The sequence below is a fragment of the Urocitellus parryii genome, chromosome 6, assembly GCF_045843805.1.
Source record: "Urocitellus parryii isolate mUroPar1 chromosome 6, mUroPar1.hap1, whole genome shotgun sequence".
NCBI lineage: Eukaryota > Metazoa > Chordata > Mammalia > Rodentia > Sciuridae > Urocitellus > Urocitellus parryii.
This window is the reverse complement of record NC_135536.1, coordinates 72,329,574-72,355,090: the sequence shown is the minus strand read 5'-3', so window position 1 is coordinate 72,355,090 and position 25,517 is coordinate 72,329,574. Positions and strand designations below refer to the sequence as shown.

Here is a 25,517-nt window from a genome sequence, read left to right as displayed (position 1 = left end):
AATAAATATTAAAAAAATTCTCTACACATGCACAGAAGAAAGTCATGTGAATACAGAGGCAGAGATTGGACTGGTGCATCTACAAACCAAGGAATGCAAAGATTGCTGGCAACCACCAGCAAGCCAGGAGAGAAGCATCAGATTTTCTCTCAGAGCCTCCCTAAAGAACCAAGCCAGCTAATACCTTCATTTCAGCCTTCTAGCCTCCAAAATGTGGGAGAATAAATTTCTGTTCTTTTAAGCTAAGTTTGTAGTCACTTATGAAAGCTTCCCTAGGAAACTAATACAGCCTTTGATCTGAAAGCAGAAGATTCAAATTGCTTAACACTCAGCATCCCCACTCCTAGGAATATGACCAAAGAAACTTTTGCACTTGACACCATATTCAGAAAATGATAATGTTGTCACAAAATGATGTGGCTTGATTCTCGACTGGATACTGTGATATAGTCACAAAGTGCAATATTTACACAGCAATGAAAAGTGATACTTGAAACCAGGCACAGTGGCCAATACCTGTAATCCCAATGGCTCAGGAGGCTGAGGCAAGAGGATCACAAGTTCAAAGACAGCCTCAGCAAAAGCGGGGACTCAGCAACTCAGTGAGCCCCTGTCTCTAAATAAAATACAAAATAGAGCTGGGGATGTGGTTCAGTGGTTGAGTGCCCCTGAGTTCAACCCCAGTACCCATTCCCTAGAAAAAGTAATACTTGAAGTATAGTTACATGCAACAACATGGATAAATCATGGAAATCTAATGTTGAGTGAAGAGTAAGTCCCAGAAAACTACATATCATATAGTTATTTTCTTAAAGGACATAAATGCTACTAAGATTAAGCATAGATTTCTATGGTAAACATTTTTTTAAAAAAACTAAACATGTGTTTACCATATGATTCACAATAGTATACTCAGATCTTTATCCCAGGAAAATTACAACTTGTGTTCACACCAAACCTGTACATGAATGTTCACAGCAGCGTTATTTGTAATAGCCAAAAACTAGAAACAAATCAAATGCCTCAAAGGAGTGAATTGCTAAACTATGGTACATTCATACTATGTAATACAACTCATCAATAATAAAAATAAGGTAATAAACTTTTGGCAAACATAACGATTTGGACAGATTAAAAGAATTAATACTATATTTTTAAAAGCCAACCTCAAAAGGTTATATACTATACAATCCCATAAATGTAACATTCTGGAAATGACAAAACAAAAGAGGTGATTCATACTATAAAGTATTGCTAAAAGGAATTAAAGACAAAAATAAATGGAAATCATGCCTTTAGGGATTGGAAGGCATAATATTGCTAAGATGCCAATATTACCCAAACTGATCTATATATTTAATACAATCCCTGTGAAAATCCCAATGGCTTTTTTTTCCAGAAGAAAAATGTGTCTTTAAATTCCTATGAAATCTCAAGGGATGCTGAATAACTAAAATAATCTTTAAAAAAAAAAAAGAATCAAATTGGAGTCTTATACATCTTGATTTCAAATTTGTTTATAAAGTTGCAGTAATAAGAACAGTATAGTACTGGCAAAAGACACATAGACAAGTAAAACAGAATAGAATGCCTAGAATAAACACACATGCATGGTCAACTGATCTTTGCCAAAAATATATTATAGGAAAATAATAGTCTCTTCAACAAATGGTGTTGAGAATATTGGATGTTCGTTCACATGCAAAAAAATAAAACAAAATAACATTGGATCCCCTGCCTTACACTACTCATAAAAATCAATTCAAATGGACTAAAACATAGAGGAAAAGTTGTTTACATTGTTTTTGACAATTTCTTGAATATGACACCAAAAGCACAAAAAAGACAAGACAAACAAATAGGACTATATCAAACTGAAAAACTTCTGCATGGCAAAGGAGACAATAAACAGAATGAAAAAGCAACTCAGAAAATGGAAGAAATATTTGCAAACCCTCTATCAGATAAGGAATTAATTTCCAAAGTAGATAAGGAACTCCTACAACACAATAGCAAAATAAGGTTTTTTTTATGTGTAAAAGACTTGAACAGACATTTCTCCAAAGAAGACATACAAATGACTAATGGGCATATGAAAATATTTTCAACATCATTAATTTTTAAAGAAATGCAAGTCAGGGCTGTGGATGTGGCTCAAGCGGTAGCGCGCCCGTCTGGCATGCGTGCGACCCGGGTTCGATCCTCAGCACCACATACCAACGAAGATGTTGTGTCCGCCGAGAACTAAAAAATAAATAAAATAAAAAAAAAAAAAAAAAAAAGAAATGCAAGTCAGAACTACAATGAGACAACTGTTAGGATGTCTATTATGAACAAAAATATGAGAACCATCGTCAAAAATATGGACAATTTGGCAACTTTGTGCACTGTTGGTGGGAAAGGTGCAGCAGCTATGGAGAACAGCATGGAGGTTCCTCCAAAAATTAAAAACATAACTACCATGTGATTCAGCTACCCCACTTTTGGGTACATATCCAAAGGAACTAGAATCAGGATCTCAGTAGGTATCTGCATTCCCATGTGCATTGCTGCATTATTTACATAGTTAGGAGATGGAGGCAACCTACATCCCAATAGAGGAGTGAATAAAGAAAATATGGTATATGTGAGTAATAGATTACTATTCGGTTTTTAAAAAGAAGGAAGTCCTGCCTTTGGGGACAATATGGAAGAAAGTTGCAGACATTATGCAAAGTGAAATAAGCTAGTCACAAAGGACAAATACTATTGATTTCACTTATATGAAGTATCTATAATAGACAAGATCATTGAAGCAGGGAACATAATAGTGGTGGGGAGGGGTTCTGGAGAGTGGGGAAAATGGGGAATTGTAGGGTATGAATTATAGGGTATAAAATGGGTATAAATTTTCAGTCATGCTAAATGAATAAGTTCTAGAGATCAATATAGTGCTTAGAGTTAACAATATATATTATTCACCTCAAAATTTAAGAGGGGAGGTCTCATGATAATTGTTCTTACCACATCACATCTAAAAGCCATATAGGGAAACTTGGGGATGTGGTGACTATGTCTGTTGCCTTGATTGTGTGGATAGCACCATAGGTATTTTCAGATATCCAAACTTATCAAAATGGATGCATTAAATAGGCACAATTTTACATATCAATTATCTCTCAATAAAGCTGTTTTTGAATAGAGCTGGAGAACAAATTACTGATTACCAATGGTTAGAGAGAAGTAAGGCAGGAAGGGAGATGATCATGACTATCAAAAGGTAGCATGTGGAATCTTAGTGATAGCACTGTGTGTATTTTGACCATGGTGGGGGGTCACACAAATATAATAAAACTGCATAGAAATAAACAAATACATGTCAGCAAAAGTGCACTCATAATAGTGAATAAGACCAGCACTATCCCAGCCCTGAGGGGGATTAGAGCAGAGCAGAGACGAAAATAGGACTAAATCCATCTTCTGAGTTTGCAATTCATCAGTTTTCAGATGCGCCACGATGGAAAAATGTCCAATGCCTTGAGAATATAAATCAGAAAAAACCTCTCCTTGTCATCTGGTTCAGTGAAGATGTTCCCTGAGAGAGCATTGCTTAAGATCAAACTGAATGGATGAGTAAGCAGATGTGAGGTGAATGACTAGGATCTTGACATTAGGAGGCATTTAGGGTCTTGGTTTGAGGCAGAGAAAACACATGTGTTCCCTCATGTGTTGTCTTGAGTTGGGAAGCAGCAAGACTTAGAGGAACTGAAAGATATTTAACAAGACGGGCACAAAGACAGCCAAGGGGAGAAAGCTCCAAGATGCAGGTGAAGAGGAAGGCAGAAACGAGATCATCTAAGCAGCGAGCGTTGTGGGAGGAGTGACCGACCCGCAAAGGGAATAGCTGCGGAGCCCTGAATGAGAAGGTCAATAGAAATTAGAGTCAAGGCACTGAGACCCCAGGTTGCCGTGTGGGCGCTCCCTATGAGCAGGGAGGACTGCGGGAGTCAGGTTGGAAACAAGACCAGAGCCAGTCTTCAGCAGGTAAAGAAGTTTTAATAGTGGCACCAAGTAGTGACTGGAAAATTTTGAGATCTCAACTCATTACCTCCTTTAAACATCCCCCCCGGCAAAACCACCTAATCATAATAGTAATAGTAGTAGTAGTTAAATTGTGATTGTGGCCAAGAGAGCAACTGCTGTATGGTGGAAAGGGAAGTTAAGCCTCTGGCTGAATCACACTAGTCGTGTAATCATATATGTACATAGGGTAATAATGTCCATTTCATTTAACTATCCTTCCTACCCCATGTCCCCTCCCATCCCTTCACTCCCCTCTGGTCAATCCAAATTACTTTTTTCCCCTAGCCCCCCCCACCTCAGTAATGTGAATTAACATCCACATATCAGATAAAACATTGGGCCTTTGATTTGGGGGTATTCCATAATATTCTCCAGCTCCATCCATTTACCTGCAAATGCCAAAATTTTATTCTTCTTTAAGACAGAGTAGTATTCCTTTGTGGATATGTACCACATTTTATTTATCCATTCATCTGTTGTGAATTGAGCTGCTATAAACATTGATGCAGCTGTGTCACCGTAGTGTGCTGATTTTAAGTCCTTTGGGTGTTAAATGAGTAGGATAACTTGGTCATTCCAAGTTTTCTAAGGAATATCCATACTGCTTTCCATAATGGTTGCACCAATTTTCAGTGCCACCAGCAATGTAGGAATATACCTTTTCCCCCCACATCCTTGCCAACCTGTTCTTGTTTCTTGTATTCTTGATAATTGCCATTCCGACTAGAGTGAGAGGAAATCTTAGAATTGTTTTCTTTTTTTCCCCTTTGTTTCTGGGGATTGAACTCAGGGGCACTTGACCATTGAGCCACATCTCCAGCCCTATTTTTGTATTTTATCTAGAGACAGGGTCACCCTAAGTTGCTTGGCTCCTTGCTTTTGCAGAGGCTGGCTTTGAACGCGTGATCCTCCTGTCTCAGCCTCCTAAATTTCTGGGATTATGCCTGCTGGGATTACAGGCATGCAACACTGCTTGGCTTAGAGTAGTTTTGATTTGCATTTCTCTAGTTTCTAGAGATGTTGAACATTTTTCATGTATTTGTTGATCAATTGTATTTCTTCTTCTGTAAATTGTCTGTTCAGTTTCTTAGCCCATTTATTGATTGGGTTATTTGTTTGTTTGTTTTTTGATGTTGAGTTTTTTGAATTCTTTATATATTCTGGAGATGAATGCATCTGAATTTCTACATCAGGAAGATGCCCTGGGGTGTAGGAACTCAACACTTTCAAAATAACATTTTTATCTCAGCTTCTCTCTCTTGGATTCTTCCAGTTTGCAGATAAGTTCAAATTATTTTCATAATAATATTTCCCCTTGACTTTACCCCCATTCTGGCAACTGCACACTCTTCTCAGGTATACTTACCAAAAAGCTAATGGCAGCAGAATAATGTTACCAGAGTTGTCTCTGGAGACAGGAGAAGGACCTCGACTACAGCCTTATTGATGATTCCTTTAGCCACCTACCTGAAGTTATCCTTATCATTGCATTTCAACCTGTATTCCACACCAGACTGTGGAGCTCTACTGAAATGACAGATAGTTGTTTAAACCTAAAGAGAAGAAAATCTGGGAAAGACAAATGAAGTGAAATAGAGCAATGTAGAAAAATGATTTCAGTCCAAGCAGAACACTAATTAAAGGCTAGAGCCATCCAAAAGCAAAACTGATTATACAACTAAGTGTAAAATGCAAAACTATAAAACTACCAGAAGACCACCAAGAAGAAAATCTAGATGACCTTGGGCATGGCGATGACTTTTTAGCTACAACACAAAGGCCAATTCATGAAGGTAATTATCACTTCATTAAAATTTAAAATTCCTCTTGGGCATAGTGGCACATACCTTTAATCCTAGCTACTGGAGAGGCTGAGGTGGGAGGATCACAAGTTTGAGGCCAACCTTAACAACTTCATGAGGCCTTGTCAAAAGGGCTGGGGATGTAGCTCAGAGGTAGAGTTCCCCTGAGCTCAGTCTCTCTCTTTCTCTCTCCCCAACCCCCCTCTCTAACACACACACACATACACACACACACACGCACACACAAATTAAAACTTCTGCTCTGTCCAAGGCAATGTTAAGAGTAAAAAAAGAAAAGACAGAGTGAGAGAAAATACTTGCAAAAAGACTATTGTTTGATGTATACAAAGAACTCTTAAAACTCAACAATACAAAATAACTCAATTAAAAAATGAACCAAGGATCTCAACCAACACTTTACCAGATAAGACACACAGATGACAGATGATCATATGAAAAGATGCTTCACATCATACGTCATCAGGGAAATGAAAATTAAAATAATGAGATACCAATACAAACCTAGCAGAATGGCTCAGATCCAGAATGCTGATAATTTGAAATACTGGAGAGGATATGGAGCAACAAGAATTCATTCATTGCTCCTGAGAATGCAGAACAGTGTCACCACTTTGGAATTCAGCTTAGTAAGTCTTTACAAAATTAACAATACCCCTACCGTATGCCTCAACCCTCATGCTCCTTGATATTTATCCAAAGGAGCTGAAAACTTATGTCTCCACAAAGACCTACATGTGGGTATTATAACAGTTTTATTCATAATTGCCTAAAAATGGAAGCAATCCAAAATGTCTTTCAGAAGGTGAATGGGTAAATAAACTCTGATACTTCAAGACCAAGGAATATTATTCAACACTAAAAAAGAACTGAGCTATCAAGCCATAAAAAGATATAAAAGAGGGGCTGGGGTTGTAACTCAATGGTAGAGCACCTACCTAGCATGTGTGAGGCAGTGAGTTCAATCCTCAGTACCACATAAAAATAAATAAATAACGGCCCCTCCCCCAGTGCCTGAAAGCTAGGCGAACCTGCAACTCACGGGCGGGTCAGGTCCAGCAACCTGCCGAGTGAGAGAACAGCTACGCACGCCTGCAGGGAACGCGGTCAGGACCCACAAGTAGGACAGGGCCGGCGGCTTGCTGAAGGGCAGGCCCGTCCCCTCCCCCAGTGTCTACAAGGTAGGCGGGGCTGTGACCACTGGCAGATCGGGCCGAGCGGCCTGCTGAGGGGTGGAACCGGCCCCTCCCCCAGTGCCTGCAAGCTAAGCGAACCTTCGACCCATCGGGAGGTCAGGCCCAGCAACCTGCGGAGTGACAGAGGTGCCCCTCGTGCCTGCTGGGTAGGCGGACCTTTGACAGACCAGCAGAGCAGACCTAGGGCCTGCCAGTGTAACAGACGGATCACACAAATTGGAGGAGGATCACAGCCACTACCTGCCCAGCAAGGTGATCTTTCAACCATACAAGAGCAATATAAATAAATAGAGGGAAAATTTCAAAAACACAACAGTTTCACCAAGCAGAAAGAAACGCCAGCAGTATGAAAAGACAAGGAAAGAAAGGACCACAGGCAATGCAGGTCAACTCAACTTTAGAAGAGGTAATAGGTGCAACAGATGGAATGTCAGATAGAGAGGTCAGGATATACATGCTTCAGATGATCTGGAGTCTCAAGGAAGACATGAGACAGCAAAATCAGATAATGAAAGACCACATTGACAAACAAATCCAGGAAGTAAAAGATCAATTTCACAGGGAGATAGAGGTAATAAAAAACAAACAAATAGAAATCCTAGAAATGCAGGAAACAATAAACCAACTTAAAAACTCAATTGAGAATACTACCAGCAGAGTAGATCACCTAGAAGAGAGAACATCAGACAATGAAGACAAAGTATTTCAACTGGAAAAGAACATAGACAGCTCAGCAAGTCTGCTAAGAAACCATGAGCAGAACATCCAAGAACTATGGGATAATATCAAAAGACCAAACTTAAGAGTCATTGGGATACAGGAAGGCACAGAGCTCCAAACCAAAGGAATAAACAATCTGTTCAGTGAAATAATAAGAGAAAACTTCCCAGACTTGAAGAATGAGACAGAATCCCAAATCTTAGAAGCCTACAGGACGCCGAATGTGCAAAATCATAAGAGATCCACACCTAGACACATTATAATGAAGATGTCAAACATACAGAATAAGGAGAGAATTTTAAAAGCTACAAGAGAAAGGAAGCAGATTACATTTAGGGGTAAACCAATCAGGATAACAGCTGATCTCTCAACACAGACTCTAAAAGCTAGAAGATCCTGGAATAACATATTTCAAACGCTAAAAGAAAATGGGTTCCAACCAAGAATCGTGTATCCGGCGAAATTAAGCTTCAGGATGGAAGATGAAATTAAAACATTCCATGATAAACAAAAGTTAAAAGAATTTGCAGCTAGAAAACCATCTCTTCAAAAAATCCTTGGCAAAACACTACAGGAAGAGGAAATGGAAAACAATAATGAAAACCAACAGTGGGAGGTAGGACAGTAAAGGGGGGAAAACAAATCAGGTTTAATAGCATTAATAAACAAATATGGCTGGAAGAACAAACCATATCTCAATAATAACCCTAAATGTTAATGGCTTAAACTCACCAATTAAGAGACACAGGCTAGTAGAATGGATCACAAAACAAGACCCAACAATATGCTGCCTACAGGAGACGCATCTGATAGGAAAAGATATTCATAGACTGAAGGTGAAAGGTTGGGAAAAATCATACCACTCATATGGACTGCGGAAACAAGCAGGAGTGTCCATACTCACATCCAATAAAATAGATTTCAAGCCAAAGTTAATCAAAAGGGATAAAGAAGGACACTTCATACTGCTCAAGGGAACCATACACCAACAAGACATAACAATCATAAATATATATGCCCCAAATAATGGTGCAGCTGTGTTCATCAAGCAAATTCTTCTCAAGTTCAAGAGTCTAATAGACCACCATACAATAATCATGGGAGACTTCAACTCACCTCTCTCACCACTCGACAGATCTACCAAACAAAAGTTAAATAAGGAAACTATAGAACTCAACAACACAATCAACAACCAAGACTTAATTGACATATATAGACTATACCACCCAACATCAAGTAGTTACACTTTTTTCTCAGCAGCACATGGAACCTTCTCAAAAATAGACCATATATTATGTCACAGGGCAACTCTTAGACAATATAAAGGGGTAGAGATAATACCATGCATCTTATCTGATCATAATGGAATGAAACTGAAAATCAATGATAAAAGAAGGAAGGAAAAATCAAGCATCACTTGGAGAATGAACAATAGGTTGCTGAATGATCAATGGGTTTTAGAAGACATCAAGGAGGAAATTAAAAACTTCCTAGAGTCAAATGAAAACACAGACACAACATATCGGAATCTATGGGACACATTGAAAGCAGTTCTAAGAGGAAAATTCATTGCTTGGAGTTCATTCCTCAAAAAAAGAAAAAACCAACAAATAAATGATCTCATACTTCATCTCAAAATCCTAGAAAAAGAAGAGCAAAACAATAGCAAAAGAAGTAGAAGGCAAGAAATAATTAAAATTAGAGCTGAAATTAATGAAATTGAAATAAAAGAAACAATTGAAAAAATTGACAAAACTAAAAGTTGGTTCTTTGAAAAAATAAATAAAATTGACAGACCCTTAGCCATGCTAACGAAGAGAAGAAGACAGAGAACCCAAATTACTAGCATACGGGATGAAAAAGGCAATATCACAACAGACACTTCAGAAATACAGAAGATAATCAGAAATTATTTTGAATCCTTATACTCCAATAAAATAGAAGATAGTGAAGGCATAGATAAATTCCTTAAGTCTTATGATCTGCCCAGATTGAGTCAGGAGGATATAGACAACCTAAACAGACCAATAACAATAGAGGAAATAGAAGAAACCATCAAAAGATTACCAACTAAGAAAAGCCCAGGACCGGATGGGTATACAGCAGAGTTTTACAAAACCTTTAAAGAGGAACTAACACCAATACTTTTCAAGCTATTTCAGGAAATAGAAAAAGAGGGAAAACTTCCAAATTCATTCTACGAAGCCAACATCACCCTGATTCCGAAACCAGACAAAGACACTTCAAAGAAAGAAAACTACAGACCAATATCTCTAATGAACCTTGACGCAAAAATCCTCAATAAAATTCTGGCGAATCGGATTCAAATACATATCAAAAAAATTATACACCATGATCAAGTAGGATTCATCCATGGGATGCAAGGCTGGTTCAATATACGGAAATCAATTAATGTTATTCACCACATCAATAGACTTAAAAATAAGAACCATATGATCATCTCGATAGATGCAGAAAAAGCATTCGACAAAGTACAGCATCCCTTTATGTTCAAAACTCCAGAAAAATTAGGGATAACTGGATCATACCTCAACATTGTAAAAGCAATCTATGATAAGCCACAGGCCAGCATCATTCTGAATGGAGAAAAATTGAAGGCATTCCCTCTAAGATCTGGTACAAGACAGGCATGCCCTCTCTCACCACTTCTGTTCAATATAGTCCTTGAAACACTGGCCAGAGCAATTAGACAGACGAAAGAAATTAAAGGCATAAAAATAGGAAAAGAAGAACTTAAATTATCACTATTTGCAGATGATATGATTCTATACCTAGCAGACCCAAAAGGGTCTACAAAGAAGCTATTAGAGCTAATAAATGAATTCAGCAAAGTGGCAGGATATAAGATCAACACGCATAAATCAAAGGCATTCCTGTATATCATCGACAAACCCTCTGAAACGGAAATGAGGACAACTACTCCATTCACAATATCCCCCCAAAAAATAAAATACTTAGGAATCAACCTAACAAAAGCGGTGAAAGATTTATACAATGAAAATTACAGAACCTTAAAGAAAGATATAGAAGAAGACCTTAGAAGATGGAAAAATATACCCTGCTCATGGATAGGCAGAACTAACATCATCAAAATGGCGATATTACCAAAAGTTCTCTATAAGTTCAATGCAATGCCAATCAAAATCCCAACAGCATTTCTTGTAGAAATTGATAAAAGAATCATGAAATTCATATGGGATAATAAAAGACCCAGAATAGCAAAAACAATACTAAGCAGGAAGTGTGAATCAGGCTGTATAGCGATACCAGACTTCAAACTATACTAGAGAGCAATAGTAACAAAAACAGCATGGTACTGGTACCAAAACAGGCGGGTGGACCAATGGTACAGAATAGAGGACACAGTAACCAATCCACAAAACTACAATTATCTTATATTTGATAAAGGGGCTAAAAGCATGCAATGGAGGAAGGATAGCATCTTCAACAAATGGTGCTGGGAAAACTGGAAATCCATCTGCATCAAAATGAATCTGAATCCCTATCTCTCGCCATGCACAAAAGTTAACTCAAAATGGATCAAGGAGCTTGATATTAAATCAGAGACACGGCATCTGATAGAAGAAAAAGTTGGCTATGATCTACATACTGTGGGATCAGGCTCCAAATTCCTCAATAGGACACCCATAGCGCAAGAGTTAACAACTAGAATCAACAAATGGGACTTACTCAAACTAAAAAGTTTTTTCTCAGCAAAAGAAACAATAAGAGAGATAAACAGGGAGCCTACATCCTGGGAACAAATCTTTACTCCACACACTTCAGATAGAGCCCTAATAACCAGAATATATAAAGAACTCAAAAAATTAGACAATAAGATAACAAATAACCCAATCAATAAATGGGCCAAGGACCTGAACAGACACTTCTCAGAGGAGGACATACAATCAATCAATAAGTACATGAAAAAATGCTCACCATCGCTAACAGTCAGAGAAATGCAAATCAAAACCACCCTAAGATACCATCTCACTCCAGTAAGATTGGCAGCCATTAGGAAGTCAAACAACAATAAGTGCTGGAGAGGATGCGGGGAAAAGGGCACTCTTGTTCATTGCTGGTGGGACTGCAAATTGGTGCAGCCAATTTGGAAAGCAGTATGGAGATTTCTTGGAAAGCTGGGAATGGAACCACCATTTGACCCAGCTATTCCCCTTCTCGGTCTATTCCCCAAAGACCTAATAAGAGCATGCTACAGGGACACTGCTACATCGATGTTCATAGCAGCACAATTCACGATAGCAAGATTGTGGAATCAGCCTAGATGCCCTTCAATAGATGAATGGATAAAAAAAAATGTGGCATTTATACACAATGGAGTATTACTCTGCATTAAAAAATGACAAAATCATAGAATTTGGAGGGAAATGGATGGCATTAGAGCAGATTATGCTAAGTGAAGCTAGTCAATCGTTAAAAAACAAATACCAAATGACTCCTTTGATATAAGGGGAGGAAACAAGGACAGGGTAGGGACGAAGAGCTTGTGACGAAGATTTACATTAACAGGGTTGAGAGGTGGGAGGGAAAGGAAGTGAGAAGGGAAATCGCATGGTAATGGAAGGCGATCCTCAGGGTTATACAAAATGACATATAAGAGGAAAGGAGGGGTAAGACAAGATAATACAAATGGAAGAAATGATTTACAGTAGAAGGGGTAGAGAGAGAAAAGGGGAGGGGAGGGGAGGGGAGGGGGGATAGTAGAGAATAGGACAGACAGCAGAATACATCAGACACTAGAAAGGCAATATGTCAATCAATGGAAGGGTAACTGATGTGATACAGCAATCTGTATACGGGGTAAAATTGGGAGTTCATAACCCACTTGAATCAAACTGTGAAATATGATGTATTAAGAACTATGTAATGTTTTGAATGACCAACAATAAAAAATAAATAAATAAATAAATAAATAAAGCAAAGGTATGGTGTCCATCTACAACTTAAAAAAATTAAAAAATAAAGATATGAAGGAAACTTGAATGCATATTAGTAAGTGAAAGAAGCCAATATGAAAAGCCACATACTATATGATTCCAACTCTGATATTCTGGAAAAGGCAAAACTATGGAACCGTTTAAAAGATCAGTGGCTGTCAGGGATTGGGATGAAGGGAAGATAATAAGAATAGAATGAAACTATATCACAATAGTATAATGGTAGATACATGTCATTGCACATCCATCCAAGCCCGTGGAATGCTCAATATCAAGAGTGTGTTCTAATTTAGATTGTGGACTATAATATGTCAATGGAGATGCCTCAGCTGTAGCAAATGTATTCTGATGGGAATGCTGATAATGAGGGAGATTATGCATGTGCAGAGGCAAGGAGTACATGGGAAATCTCTATCTTCTTCTTCTCAATTTTGCTATAAATCTAAATTTCTAAGAAAGAAAAAATTAAAGTCTAAAAATTAGAAGCATGCATATTAATCTGAGTGCAATGGACCTTCGATTTTATTGGTTTATTTATAGGATATATGCATGTATCTTCAATGACCAAGGATTTATCTTGATTTATAATGCTATATTAATGGAAGTTTGCAATATCTGATTTTGTAAAATCAATGAGATCTGTATGTGCTATGATAACTGATTGAACAAAAACTACCCCTGGTGACTCTGCCTCTTCCATCAATGTCAATATGACCTTTCCTTCCACCTCTGAGATAAAACCACTGGAAAAGGCAAGAGACACATCTAATTCTCATTATTTTAAACTCTGTACTGGATTTAGTCCTTTTGACCACACCTTTTTAGGATACTCATCCACGGTCTTTCCAGATACCGCCTTTTCTGGTTCTCCATCTCTTGTCTGCTCAAAGTTCCTACTTCTAAAACTGCTCTTTTAATTTTTCCTTCTTAGTACAACCTTCAAAAATTATTCAGTTTTCCTGCTCAATTCATTTCCATATGCACTTCTGAGCACCAAATGATGTGTGCGGCTTGATGGTAAATGCTGTAGGTACAAAGATAAGACATGCAAATCATGAGAGAGGCATATAAGTGAAGAAGTACAGGATGAACTTTAAGTACTACAATCAAAACAACTCATCCAGGTGACTCCTCCATGGGAAGATAAAGTAGTAAGATCTGTCCTATTCTCTTCTTCTTCCCACTGTTCCTGGGTGTCTTAATTGGGCTCTTTCAATTAGGAAAGGTTCACACAGTTGATTCAAATAAGGAGGAGTTTATTGTAATAACACAAGTGAGCCAGTAAAGGTCAAAGGTATCTACCCCGGGATTAAAGAACAGAGGAGGGGCTGGGGATGTGGCTCAAGCGGTAGCGCGCTCGCCTGGCATGCGTGCGGCCCGGGTTCGATCCTCAGCACCACATACAAACAAAGATGTTGTGTCCGCCAAAAACTAAAAAATAAATATTAAAATTCTCTCTCTCTCTCTTTAAAAAAAAAAAAGAAGAAGAAGAAGAACGGAGGAATAGCCAGGCACAGTGGTGCAAATCTGTAAATCCCAGTGGCTTAGGAGGAAGGAGGCCAAGGCAGAAGGATTGTGAGTTCAAAGCCAGACTCAGCAATAGCAAGGCGTTAAGCAACTCAGACCCTGTCTCCAAATAAAATACAAAATAGGGCTGTGGATGTGGTTCAGTGGTTAAGTGCCCCTGAGTTCAACCCCTGGTACCAAATAAAACAAAAACAACCAAAAAACAGAGATGTGTTCCTGTTTCTGTACCTCGTCACTTAGGCTACATTATACTCGCTGGTTTCTCACAACTCCAGTTTACACACAGCCTATAATGGTTCTTCATCTTGTGAATCTTATCTGTTTCACCACCTCTATCAATTGCCACACAAAGTTAATTCACACAAACTCTCAAGGGAAAGAATCCTGATTTTTCCAGCAATACCTTTATCTTTAAGTTTTGTCAGAAATCACTAGCGACCTGAGAATGGACCCCACTCCCAATCCAACCCACTGTGGTAGGAAGGAGGGATGAACACATAACAAAGCAGATGCTGACACTGCCCTGCTTTTTATATCCTCAAACGTATCGAAAGAATTCTATTCTCTTTTGTATGACTTTCAAGGTTCCCCATGATCTGGCCTACCTCTCCAATTTCATTTTCTGCCCAAGTTTCTAGACCACTTCAGAGCTCTTCCTACCTAAGGGCTACCACATTTGCTGTTGCCACTACCTATACCATGACCCAGAATGTGAGCTCCATGAGATAGGAACCTGGTCTGTCTTGTTCATCAGATGATCACTCATGCCCAGAACACCACCTAATAGAATGGAGGCTTAAAAATGAATTTTTCTAATAAATGTTGATTATGTAGAAACATAGCATAATGACAGAGGCCGAGATTGGGAAGACATAATCATTGAGTCATTGAGGTCTAGCTTGTTCTCTGAGCATGTCTCCTCCTGTGTTCTAATGCTAAAATTTTCCAGACCTGTATGTTAGCAGCTAAAGTTCTATATTTTCAATTTCATATCTGCATATCTAACTTCTACTGAAAATCTCCAACTCTACATTCCATAGTGATGACAGGTTTGTCCTTGTCTCTCAAGCCTGTGCTTCCTCCTACATTCCTTCTGGGGATTTTGGTTTGTTTGTTTTGCTTTTGCTAAAAAAAAAAAAAAGTTTCTCTATTCAGGCACTCACCCAAAATCAGAAACCTGATCTTTCCTACCTGCCCCTTGCTCACTTCTTAAATCAATTTTCTTAATTCTTCTCATTTTCCCCTAATAAGTGGCTTTAAAATCCATCTTCCCCTTCCCATTCTCATTTCTATTGCCTTCAGTTAGCCTTCATTATCTCTCAAGATTGGAATTCTCTCCCTGCAATTCCCCTGGTGAGTCCCCCTTGGGCTTAATCTAGTAACAACATTTCCATTGAAGCAATCTTTTAAGAATATAAATGTGATCATGGCATTTCCCTTTTTAGAATTCTGTGTTGGTGTCATGGTCAAAATAATTCATAAGGCTTTTTGTTTTTTCCCTTGTACTCGGGATTGATTCCACAGGCACTTAACCACTGAACCATATCGCCAACCCTTTTAATTTTTTTTATTTAGAAACAGGGTCTTACTAAGTTGCTTAGGGCCTGGCTAATTTGCTGAGTCTGTCCTTTAATTTGGCAATCCTCCTGCCTCAACCTCCCAAACCACTGGGATTATAGTCATGCACTACCACACCTGGCCTTGATGGTGCAACCCTTGATGGTCCTATTTCCCATTCTTTCTCTACCCCTTGAATATAATATCGAACGCTTTGCTTTTCAAAATTCTTTAGGTTAAGGTGTGTTCTGTTTCTTCTATTTGGAATGTCTTTACCACCCATCCCCTTTAACCTAAAACCCCCAGGATAAAAAGTCAGTCTTTAAACACTTAAATGGATAAACTCTCTCTTTTGAAAAAAAACAATAAAGATAGTTGAAGAGAAAAAAAAAGAAAGTAAAGTTCCTGCTATGCTTGAAGTGCCTAGGAAAAATGTCAAAAAATACTGAAGAAGTGAAGTCCAAGGGCCTAAGCATTATGCACAGAGGGTGCTCCTAGAAGCAAGGGGAAAGATCACCTGTGAAAATACTAAGAAATATCACAAACATCTGGAGAGATGAGATTACAACGGCTAAAATGGCAAGAAAAGTCAGAAACTTCTATGTTCCTGTGAACCCAAATTAATATCTGTCTGTTAGAGTCTGTAAACAAGGCAGGATGGCGCCTGGCATTTTGCCAGGGGAATATTAGAGTCTGTAAACAAGTCTGGATGGCGCCTGGCAAAATGCCAGAGGGGGTGGTTTGTGAAATAAGGCCAGCGAGCCATTAAGTGTGGAGATTCCTTATTGGTTGACTGATGTATCTAGTTTATGCTAATTAAAATAAGCTGTGTGGAATGTATAAATACCTCGGTTGTCCTACAATAAACGGCTCCCACTCCTGCTGTATCAATGTACACAAGTTGTTCGTCACCCCCTGGTTATTTTGCTGCAGCCGGACTGCGGCATCTGTCCACAGGATCAAAGGTACCCCCAGCAGGAGCCTTCAGGCCCAAAAGATGTTGTGGATATTTATGGTTACCAAGACTTCAGTGGCTCATCTTTAAAGCTTAATTCAAGCCTTTTGAAGGAAATGAAATGGTCCTCAGCATAGATGTGACAAAAACAGGAAGCAAATTTGTCTTGATGAATGATCTCTTATTGTGTAAATGCTCGGCAATTATGACATCGTCTGCATAGATTATTTGATTTGTGATATCTGTACAATTGAAAAAAATATTTCAAAGAGACAAATCACTTACAATGGCATTTAGATTATTTCCTCCATGAGAGGTATTGAAGAAGAGAACATCCATTTGTGACAGAGGAATATGCAGTTAGCAGGGGAGACCGGATCATTTGGAATCATATTAACAGGACACAAGGGTCTACCTCTGAATTATTAGACGGAGAAAACCTATGCGGATTTCACCTCCCTGTGAGGCTGTCTTTTCCCTCTACCCTGAGATAGAGTTAGTTCTCCTTGTAATCTACTTCTGCATCTCATAAATGTCTATTATGGCACGTATCTCACTCTGCTGGTTTATTTATACATCTGTTTCCCCTAGAGATTGCAAGCTATTTAACGACAAAACACTTTGCACCTTCTGTACTTTCTGTGTCAGCTCAGGCTTGACCCTAGGGCTTCCTGATGAACTAGTTACAATATGCTAAACTAAAGACTTGCCTGTCCTTCCAGGGAGTGTTACTGGCACAAGAATACTTAAAACTAAAGTAACACATATGCTTGTATTTTATTGACTGGAACTCCAAGACTTAAGTAGGAGCAATGTCCAAAATAAAGCCAAATTCCCTGACAGGACTCTAAATCAAGTGTTCTCTGCTTTTGAGAATTTATTCCAACCTCTTGTTGCCTCAGTCTGCTAACTCTGCTGATTTGCTTTATGCTCTCCAGCTGTTTTCACTTCCAAGATTTTAACGTTTTCTTCCACTGACCAAAATGCACGGAACAGCTTATAAGGAAGTAGTACTTATTTTGAGTGGAATTATTTCTTAGTTTTGCTTCCTTATTTTAAACCCACTCTCCACCCCAAACAAAACTTAGCTTCTCTCATACAATCCATCCATTACTTATCTGTGACCCATCACCTTAAATTCCACTGTAACCCAGAATTCTTTTCTTATATACCAGCCCAGCATACCCAAGGTTTGTTATAAATGTGAATTTTACCTTTCTTTCTATCGTACATCTTTGGTGCTGCAGAATATTTGACAATCCATGAACTTGAAAAAGCACAGTCCATCAATCTTTTTGTGGAAAAGCTAACAAAAGAATTAGCCCAAGAACGACTTTGTTCAAGTCCTAGTTTTCTAGTAGAAAACATTCTTTTTCCATGATAAAATGTCTAACTATCCTTATAAAATCACATTCTCTTTGCATATTTTTTTTTTGCCCAGTCTATTTAGGCAAGTGTCAATGCCTGAAGAAAAGAGGAAAGGGCTAGAAATATGACTTGGAGTTTCAAACCCAGCTTGAAATGAGCTCTGTAATCTTAGTCAAGTCACATACTTCTTCAGCTGTGAGTGTGAATGACCAGGCAAGCACCTAACTAAGCAATGAATAAATTAAATTTTTTTAAAGAGATCTTGAACCTGTGGTGTAGGTACTTTAACATGTGTTAAGAACTAAAGGGGCTGAGATCTTATCACACTTGAGATCTAAAGAGTCATAATTTCATGGATGCTGACCAAAGAAATTCCTGGGTCAGAGACCAAATTCTCTATTATCATGACATGGAAAGAAGCAGAAGTATCGACATATTTGCATGAGTTCTCTTTGATCCCAAGCTGAATTGTACACATGGTTACATTTTGGAACAAGAACCCTGAGTTTGGGGAAACTGAAACTTTTATAATGGGCAGGAAGCATGCCTGCCTTTGCTCCAGAGGAAGACATTTTCTTAATGTTCCAAGGTCATCTGCTACATGAACATGATTGAAAAGATAAGAACAAAGGATGTTCAATGCCTCAACCATAAGATGGAAAAATATGAGAGACCCAAGGAGAATTATCTCCTAGAATTTGGCATTATGAACAAAGTACATCCTACTCATCTATCCCTTTCCTGAGAAAACTCCTCTATTTCTAGAAGATGGACTTAATTATGATTTTTCTTTTGAATTCACATTTAACACAAATGATAACATGCTTTCCCTATGGGATTCTGACTTTACAACTCTCAAAAACCAAGCAATAAAATTAAATCTATTTAATGGAATTTCATGGTGAGTTTTTAAACACCTACTATTATATGAGGTTCAAATATAGACCAGATACTCTGCTACTTCTGTGCTTCACCTACATTACTTCATTTTATCTTAAAAAAATGCTGCAAGGTAGATATTTTACAGATGTTGGAAACAGAAACTAAATAAATTATCAACATCTAGAAACTTTTGCTTCCTAAAATCATGCTTTTTCTGCTAACCAACAAATGGCACATGGAAATTGAGGTGGCCAGAGGTCTGAGTCATAGCACGGACAACTATGATTCACAAAGTGCTGCCTGAACATCAGTCTTGTCTAAGCCAGTGTATTGGTTTACTGATTATGAGAAACACCCGGGAAGTTGGTAAAGATACAGATTCTTGAGCCTCCACCAGAGAGATTCTGATTCACATAATCTTTGTTGGGGCTCAATAATATCTATTTTAAACAAACTCTTCAAAGTATTCTAATACCAGTGGTCATTGAAACTTATCTGAAAAATGCTAAGACCCTGAGCTATATAGAAAATTATCTGAGAGATGTTGAAGTTGTCATTCCAGAATAGATTACTATTCTACAAATGTAGCATAGCCAGTATCAAAGCTAATCAGAGGGAAAATTTTTTTAAATAACAAAAGAAGTGTACATCATTACCAATTGAATGTAGGATTTGATAATAAAAACTAAAGGAAAAGATATATCCAAAAGATAATATCCAAAGCCAGTAGATACAGAAAGAACCTGATTGGTAATTTTATTACTTACATCAAGGATTCTAGATACTGAACTTTTCACGAGGAGGATTTGATTCTTACTTCCCACAGATTTTTGGTGCAGACTGCCAAGCACAGAAATACTATGAAACATGCAATGTTTCTGAGGATAATAAAGGTGGCTTTATAAAGTTGTTATAAAGATTCAAATTATTTTTCAAGTGCTTAAGGTAGCGTCCAGCACATTGTAGACTCATTAAGTGTAGTGCTATTGTGTGTTTTACTTACAAAAATAGAATGAGAAAGTAGCATGTCCTTATATACTAAATGTATGTGTATATATAATTGTGTGTGTATGTAATATGTGTGTACATGTATACATGCTGTATATTCTCTTTTTTCTTATCTTACAACTGCTAAGTTGATCCTTAGTCAGGTTTAGCACCCAGCCTGCTTCCAAAGCCTGATTTGGATGTGAAGCCAGAGTGGGGTGCTGAGGGTCCTACTGAGAGACAAAAATTATTCTAAAGAAGAGTTTCTGAGGTGCAGGTTGAAAAGATTTTCTCCAATTCTGTGGGCTCTCTCTTAATGATTGTTTTGTCTTTTTATTGTTTTCTTTTCTATGAAGATGTTTTTATTTTGATACCATCCCATTCCTGGTTTTACTTCTTGTGCTTTAGGAGTCTTGTTGAGGAAGTCAGTTCCTAGGCTGACATGATGAAGAGTTGGGCTGACTTTTTCTTCAAGTAGGCTCAGGGTCTCTGGTCTAATGCCTAGGTCCTTGATCTACTTTGAGTTGAGTTTTGTGCCAGATGAGAGATAGGACTTCAATTTCATTCTGCCATATATGTATTTCCAGTTTCCCCAGCACCATTTGTTGAAGAAACTATCTTTTCTCCAATGTGTGTTGATGGCAACTTTGTCTAGTATGAGATAACCATATTTATGTGAGTATGTCTCTGTGTCTTCTACTCTGCTCCACTGGTCTTCATGTCTTTTTTTGTGCCAATACCATGCAGTTGTTGTTACTATAGTACCTCAGAGAGTGCATTAATCTCCAGGACAAACAAAGAATGTAAAAAACTTAACACCAAAAACAGATAACCCAATCAATAAATGGGTAAAGGAATCAAACAGGCACTTCACAGAAGAAATATGAATGGTTAACAAATATGTGAAAAAAAATGTCCAACATCTCTAGCAATTAGAGAAATGCAAATCAAAACTACACTGAGATTCCATCTCACTCTAGTCAGAATGGCAATTATCAAGAATACAAGCAACAATAAATGTTGGTGAAGATGTGGGGGGAAAGGTACATTCATACATTGCTGGTAGGACTGCAATTGATGCAACCATTATGGAAAGAATGGAACCACCATTTGACCCAGTTACCCCATTCCTTGGTTTATACGCAAAGGATTTGAAATTAGCATACTACAGTGATACAGCCACATCAATGTTTATAGCAGCTCAATTATAAATAGCCAAGCTATGGAACCAACCTAGGTGGCCTTCAACACATGAATGAATAAAGAAAATGTGATATATATACATAATGGAATACTACTCAGCCATAAAGAAGAATTAAATCATGGCATTTGCCAGTCAATGAAAGGAACTGGAGACTATCATGCTAAATGAAATAAGTCAATCCCAAAAAAATAAAGGCTGAATGTTCTCTCTGATGTGTGGATGCTAACACACAATAAGGGGCAGGGGGAGGAAAGAACAGAAGTTCTTTGGATTAGACAAAGGGAAATGAAGGGAAGGGAGGAGGATGGGAATAGAAAAGACAGTAGAGCAAATTGGACATAACTTTCCTATGTTCACTTATGAATACATGACCAGTGAAATGCCACATCATGTACAACCACAAGAATGGGATCCTGATTAGAATAAGTTATACTCCATGCATGCATAATATGTCAAAATACACTCTACTGTTATGTGTATCTCAAAAGAACAAATATCAGAAGATAAAAAAGAAGAGTTTCTGCCAGAAAGAAGAACTTTGCTTATTGTGAATACAATGTTATCATCTACTGAAGTTTGGTGTATGTATTCAGGTTTGTCTCTAATAAATCTAAATACAAATCACTGATATTTCACTTACTGATTTCATGTTTTATATAAATAGATTAGGAGTCTTAATTCTAGAGAAATAAAAATTTAAAATAAAGACTAAGAAAGGTAAAGATTGTAATATATTTCAAGGTGATGTTTGAAAAGAATTATTTGTTGTTCCTGGTCTGAGAAACGCATTGTATAATCCATTTACTTGCTTTTCCTTTTTCACTGTTCAAAGCCTATCTTCAATATAGTACACCCAACAAAACCAATCCCTTTCATGCCCTCTACTGGATATTTGAAGTTAAACATTAGTAACACTGTAAGTAACCAAAGTAATAAGACACATAGTGTTCAAAACCTTCTTTTATAACTTCTTGAAACCAAAATTCAGCCCCATGAGTTTACTCCTCTGGAATTCCTTTGTGCTTAAAATGCTACTTTCAAAGCCAGCTCTTCCCAACAAACAGAAATTATTGGCTGAGGGGAAAGGAATGAATGTATACAGTTTATATCACTGCAATCTTTGAGGTATCTCAAAGGTTGGCTGAGCCGCTGGCCATTGTGATAGAAAGAAGCCCGTGTCCTGGTTCCATAATAATATCTTCAGGCAGTTGAAGAGTGGGATGGGACAGTCAGGCCATTACTAACATTACTAAAGAAATTCTCCATATTATCTGCTTTTGCCCAGGACCTACCAGAAGGAGGGCAAAGAAGTTCTTTACTTGATGATTTAGCTTTATATGGCCATCCCTACAGAGTATATACTTCAGGGGCATCTTTAATTCAGCTCACCTACCCCCTCTCAGGACTGATTTTTTATTCAACGGTGTCAATCCAGTTATTAAGTGTGAAATACTTCCATAGCACAAAGTTCTAACCCAGGGATCCTTGAACTTCCCCCAATCCATTAATTGAGAGGTTAAGGTTGGTTTTCTCATTGCAGAAAATTGCTGGATCCAGCCCCACCCAGCCCCCTAGGTATTTCAGGCCATCGCAGTCCTCTGTGGTACAGCCCTGTCCGTGTTAAACATGACCTTCAAACGTCGCTACTGTAGTCTTAATGCACGGCTGCAAGTTAGCAAGGACATGGAGAAAGCTGAGCTTCTCCCTGTCAGCCGGGCTTTTTTTCTCGGCATGGCAACCACAGGTAATATTTATGGAGCACTTATTATGTACCAGTTACAATATGCATCATTTCATTCACTCTTTAAAACAGCTTTTCTATACAGAGAAGTAAACAGAGTCATCTCGTAACTTCCATTAAGATTCCACATCTAGTCCATGGGAAAGCTATAATTTGAAGTAGGTCTGATCAATACCAATGCCAGATGACTAGTAAAATTCATGCAATGCTGCAAATCCAAGGATAGTCCAAAGACTGAGATTCTTCCAGCAGAAGAGTCTCATAAATTGTTTACAAAGAAGCAGGATCATTAGGTAAGTATAAAGTCACCCAATGGAAGACCATATTGGGAAGTGGACATCCTCAATCACTTTGATTGAACCCTCTACTAGGGGGAGGGCCAGGGAACTGGAGTTTAGATTATCTCTGCTGCAACTTCTATAGAATCCAAACAAGAAAAGGCCCCCAGATGACTCCTTCAGCTTGTTTTAATATTGAATGCTAAAGGATCTTCATGCGGGGATGGAGGAATGGGTTACAACCACGACTCATACAAATTAAGCACATATATGTCAAACTTTCACAGTGGCCAAGGCAGGGAGTCTGGAGCTGTTCAGACGTGTAGTGCTTGTCAAGGTCAAGGTGTATGCATCAGAGAGCTTGCTCCTGGAATGGTACAACAGATGCAATCTGTGTGTGCTCTGATTGTAATGGAGAACGAGAGGTAATTAATGAAAAGGACCACTGTAAAAAGTGTGAAGGGAAGAAAGTGATTAAAGAAGAAGTCAAGATTTTGAAGTTCATGAAGACAAAGGCATGAAACATGGACAGAGAATTACATTCACTGGGGAAGCAGACCAGGCCCCAGGAGTGGAACCAGGAGACATTGTTCTTTTGCTACAGGAGAAAGAACATGAGGTGTTCCAGAGAGACGGCAATGATTTGCACATGACATATAAGATAGGACTTGTTGAAGCTCTATGTGGGTTTTCATTCATATTTAAGCACCTTGATGGACGTCAAATTGTGGTAAAATACAATCCTGGCAAAGTAACTGAACCAGAATGTGTTCGTGTAGTTGGAGGAGAAGGAATGCCACAGTATCATAATCCCTTTGAAAAGGGTGATCTTTATATCAAGTTTGATGTGCAGTTTCCTGAAAACAACTGGATCAACCCAGATAAGCTTTCTGAACTAGAAGATCTTCTGCCATCTAGACCAGAAGCCCCTAACGTAATTGGAGAAACAGAGGAGGTAGAGCTTCAGGCTCGGGAGGTGGTCAGAGGCGTAAAGCATTCAATGATAGCTCTGATGAAGAAAGCAGCAGCCATCATGGACCTGGATGGAGTACAGTGTGCCCATCAGTAACTCTGCAAACAAACTTCACAGGTGGATTTTCTTTCCACATTTGCCTGATTTGTTCTCATTGAGCCAGCTGGAGTGTCTGATCAACCCAGATGAGCTGATGGACATCTGTCAGTCTATATGTAACTTTTAAAATTGGTATAGTATCTACAGAGTGTATAGTTTAAACCAACCACAAAGCTTTACATCTTCATTTCGACTATTCTGTAGCAGAATAAAGTACTTGAAAAGAAACAAGACTCCCTTTCACATATTGGTTATAAGTTTCAGCCTTTATCTGTGCTCGATTTTTATCAGTTTTGTGTAGACTTTATGTTTCATATTTTTAATTCAAATCCCACATGGCCAAGTTTGTACAATTTGTCCTGAAGCTTTGTGTTTGGCTGCAGCTGCATAAGCTGCTACAAATAGAATAAAGAATTTCATAGCCTGTATCTATCATTTAGATGCATGGAAATGGGCTTTGCACAAAATGGGTTTGGAGCTGACTGGGAACAATGGAAAAAGTTACATTAGCAGTGGTTGTATAAGTTTTGGGGGAGGTCCCCCCCCCTTTTCTTATCCCTCCCATTTTTTAACCATCTTATGGAAGGTTTCTAAAACTTGATAATAAAAAGCAGTTGGTGTAAATTATTCTTTGTGTCACATTTTTAGAAGGAAGAACACATTTTGAACTGCAAAATGTATCCTTAAACTGAAGAATGTATCCTTAGCTCTGGTTTTTAAACAGCCCTTAAAAACCCATTGGCTTGAAACTTCGGCCTCAGGCACCTGCCCATTTTACAGTTGAGCCAAAGGTTGGTAGAAACAGGCTTTATTGACTTCAACTGATGCTTTGTAGAGTAAAAGACTTCTAAGTTATGTAATTACTAAGTTATGATCCTGAACACCTGGGGCTAGCCCAGGCCTCTGTATCTCCCCACAACCACCCTATTGTAAAAATAAGGTAAGGGCAAATCAATAATAGAACCATGTTTGCACTGAACCTGTTAAAATGCTGTTTTCATTAAATGTTAAGTTAAAATATGAAAAAAAAATAAACAAGGGAACAGAAAATGGGGCCTCAAATAATAGTAGATTTTAATAACCCTATATCAAATTCCATTAAATAGATGTAGGATAATTGTTTGGTGAGTAAGAGAATAAGGCTCCAACAGATTCAGAGAAGGTAAAGG

The 25,517-nt window shown here is 38.2% G+C and overlaps 1 pseudogene; it reads left to right on the top strand.

Annotated features, from left to right (window-relative positions):
- The first annotated feature begins 23,507 nt into the window (after window positions 1-23,507).
- LOC113197621 (dnaJ homolog subfamily A member 2 pseudogene) lies at window positions 23,508-24,345 on the top strand (annotated as a pseudogene).
- Window positions 24,346-25,517: the final 1,172 nt, after the last annotated feature.